Source organism: Arachis hypogaea, chromosome 11, assembly GCF_003086295.3.
Source record: "Arachis hypogaea cultivar Tifrunner chromosome 11, arahy.Tifrunner.gnm2.J5K5, whole genome shotgun sequence".
Lineage (NCBI taxonomy): Eukaryota > Viridiplantae > Streptophyta > Magnoliopsida > Fabales > Fabaceae > Arachis > Arachis hypogaea.
In genome coordinates, this window is record NC_092046.1 from 50,887,597 (window position 1) to 50,891,758 (window position 4,162).

Consider the following 4,162-nt stretch of genomic DNA (forward strand, 5'->3'; position numbering starts at 1 on the left):
ATTGGAAGGAATACAAGAAATTGAAGGAATTGCTAAGTTGTCAAGCCTGACCTCTTCATACTAAACCGATCATAACTTGAGCTACAGAGGTCCAATGAGGCAGTTCTAGTTGCGTTGGAAAGCTAACATCCGAGGCTTCAAAATGATATGCAATTTGCCATAGTTTCCATGCAGTTAGGTGATGCGCGCGCGTGGAGCACGCGTACGCGTGACCTTACAAAAGTTCATCGACGCGTACGCGTGAGTGACGCATACGCGTGACATAGCCACGTGCTGGACGTATCAGAAATCGCTGGGGACAATTTCTGGGTTATTTTTGGCCCAATTTCAAGCCCGAAAAACACATATTAGAGGCTGCAAAGTGGGGGAATCACATTCATTCATTCATACAACTTTCATTCACATAATTTTAGGTTTTAGATGTAGTTTTCTAGAGAGAGAGGCTCTCTCCTCTCTCTAGGTTTTAGGATTTTTAGCTTTAATTATTCTCAATTTCAGATTTCTATCTTAGTTTAATTTAGTTTCTCTTCTACTTTTATTTGTCTTAGCATTCTAATTTATCTATTTTCCTTATTGATTATTTTATGTTGCCACTTTAGTTTATGAATTCTTATGTTAGATTTGATTTTCTATTTAATACAATTTGAGGTATTTCATGTTTATTACTTCTTTTCTCATTTGTTGTTATTGATTCCTTGCAATTGGTTGCTTAGGTTTTATTGTCTCTTATTAATTTCTATGTTTTTATGTTATGCCTTCCAAGTGTTTGACAAAATGCTTGGCTGAGTTTTAGAGTAGATTTTCCTCCTCTTAGCTATGGTTGAGTAATTGGAGACTCTTGAGTTATCAAACTCCTTTGCTGATTAATAATTGAAAGTTGCTAGTTGATTTGGATCCCTCTAAAGCTAGTCTTTCCTTAGGAGTTGACTAGGACTTGAGGAATCAAATTGATTCATCCACTTGACTTTCCTTCATAGTTAGAGGTTAACTAAGTGGGAGCAATGGACAATTGGTGCATGAAAATTACTTCACAATGTAATTTCGCACAACTAACCAGCAAGTGCACTGGGTCGTCCAAGTAATACCTTACGTGAGTAAGGGTCGAATCCCACAAAGATTGTTGGTTTGAAGCAAGCTATGGTTATCTTGTAAATCTCAGTTAGGAGGTCAATTATAATTATCAGTTGACTTGCAAATGAACAAGGGAACATAAAATAAATACTTGGTTTGTAATAAAGGAGAATGTGTTGGAGTTTTGGAGATGCTTTGTCTTCTGAATCTCTGCTTTCCTCTGCCTTCTTGTTCACGCACGCACGTTCCTCCTATGGCAAGCTGTGTGTTGGTGGATCACCGTTGTCAATGGCTACCATCCATCCTTCCAGTGAAAAGGGTCCAAGTGCGCTGTCACCGCACGGCTAATCATCTGCAGGTTCTCAATTATACCGGAATAGGATTTACTATCCTTTTGCGTCTGTCACTACGCCCAGCACTCATGAGTTTGAAGCTCATCACAGCCATTCAATCCCAGAATCCTACTCGGAATACCACAGACAAGGTTTAGACTTTCCGGATTCTCATGAATGCTGCTATCTATCTAGCTTATACCACAGAGATTCTGATTAAGGAATCTAAGAGATATTCATTCAATCTGATGTAGAACGGAGGTGATTGTCAGACACACGTTCATGGATTGAGGAAGGTGATGAGTGTCACAGATCATCACCTTCTCCATAATTAGGCGCGAATGGATATCTTAGATAGGAACACGCATGTTTGAATGGAAAACAGAAATACTTGCATTAATTCATCGAGACACAGCAGAGCTCCTCACCCCCAACAATGGAGTTTAGAGACTCATGCCGTCAAGGAGTACAAAGTTCAGATCTAAAAATGTCATGAGATACAAAATAAATCTCTAAAAGTTGTTTAAATACTAAACAAGTAACCTAGGTTTACAGAAAATGAGTAAACTATAACAGATAGTGCAGAAATCCACTTCTGGGGCCCACTTGGTGTGTGCTGGGGCTGAGACTAAAGCTTTCACGTGCCTGGGGCTGTTTTGGGCGTTCAACGCCAGCTTTGGATCCTTTTCTGGCGTTGAACTCCAACTTGCAACTTGTTTCTGGCGCTGTACGCCAGAATTGGGCAGAGAACTGGCGTTGAACGCCAGTTTATGTCTTCTATTTTTGAGTAAAGTATGAACTATTATATATTACTGGAAAGCCCTGGATGTCTACTTTCCAACGCAATTGGAAGCACGCCATTTGGAGTCCTGTAGCTCCAGAAAATCCATTTTGAGTGCAGGGAGGTCAGAATCCAACAGCATCAGCAGTCCTTTTTCAGCCTGAATCAGATTTTTGCTCAGCTCCCTCAATTTCAGCCAGAAAATACCTGAAATTACAGAAAAACACACAAACTCATAGTAAAGTCCAGAAATTTGAATTTTGCCTAGAAACTAATGAAAATAAACTAAAAACCAACTAAAACATACTAAAATCTATATGAAATTAACCCCAAAAAGCGTATAAAACATCCGCTCATCACAACACCAAACTTGAACTGTTGCTTGTCCTCAAGCAACTAGACAAATAAAATAGAAGACTAATAGGTTGAGAAGCAATAATATCTCAGAGTTTTTGAGTGAAGCTCAGATTCTAATTAGATGAGCGGGACTAGTAGCTTTTTGCTTCCGAACAGTTTTGGCATCTCACTTTATCCATTGAAGCTCAGAGTGATTGGCATCTATAGGAACTTAGAATTCAGATAGTGTTATTGATTCTCCTATTTAAGTATGATGATTCTTGAACACAGCTACTTTCTGAGTCTTGGCCGTGGCCCTAAGCACTTTGTTTTCCAGTGTTACCACCGGATACATAAATGCCACAGACACATAATTGGGTGAACCCTTTTAGATTGTGACTCAGCTTTGCTAAAGTCCCCAATTAGAGGTGTCTAGGGTTCTTAATCACACTCTGGTTTTTGCTTTGGACCTTGACTTTAACCCCTCAGTCTCAAGTTTTCACTTGACACCTTCACACCACAAGCAGATGGCTAGGGACAACTTGGTTTAGCCGCTTAGGCCAGGATTTTATTCCCTTAGGCCCTCCTATCCACTGATGCTCAAAGCCTTGGGATCCTTTCTATTACCCTTGCATTTTGGTTTTAAGAGCTTTGACTTTTTCTGCTTGCTTTCTCCTTTTTTTTTTTCTGCAAGCTTTGTTCTTTGCTACTTTTTCTTGCTTCAAGAATCATTTTTATGAGTTTTCAGATTATCAATAACATGTCTCATGTTCATCATTCTTTCAAGAGCCAACATATTTAACAGTCTTAAACAACAAATTCAAAAGACATATGCACTGTTCAAGCATTCATTCAGAAGACAGAAAGCATTGCCACCACATGTTACTAATTAGAATTTTTCTTATTAAAACTCGAATTTTATTGCCTCTTATTCAAAAGATCTACTATTTTATTCATGTTTGATGATGATGAGAGAAATAGACTATAACTTAATTGGAGGTAAAATCAAAATAGACATTAATTACTACTATATGACTCCTAAGGTAAACTCTTATAACGACAACTATCACAGAGTTAAAGTAGAAATCGGAATTTAACAACCTTTGTTCTGGGAAGTGGATGTTCCTCGGATCTGTGGGGTGCTTGGTCCTTCAAGAGATAACTTCTGGCGCTTCAATTCCCTCAAGTCACGCCCTTGCTCTTCCTGTTCTTTAATCAAATAGCAAAGAATTTGACTTTGTTCCTTCTGTTCCTTTATTATTTGTTCCATAGCTTCTTGCATCTTGGTAACTGATGTTTCAAGATACTCCCAGTATTCAGATTGAGGGATTTCTGGGAGAAATTCCTGTGTTTTCTTCTTGATGGGGTCATCCTGTGCTTGTTATTTTTCCATTAATGCTTTGGTGATTGGTTTCTCAATTGAGATATACTAAGTTATTCCCATCCTTACTCCAGCGTCCTTGCAGAGCAGAGAGATCAAGCTTGGGTAAGCCAACCTGGCCTCTTTAGAATTTTTATTAGCAATTTTGTAGAATTCAGTTGAAATTAGTTGATGAACTTCCACTTCTTTTCCCATCATGATGCAATGGATCATCACTGCTCTTTTAACAGTGACTTCAGAACGGTTGCTAGTGAGCAGCAG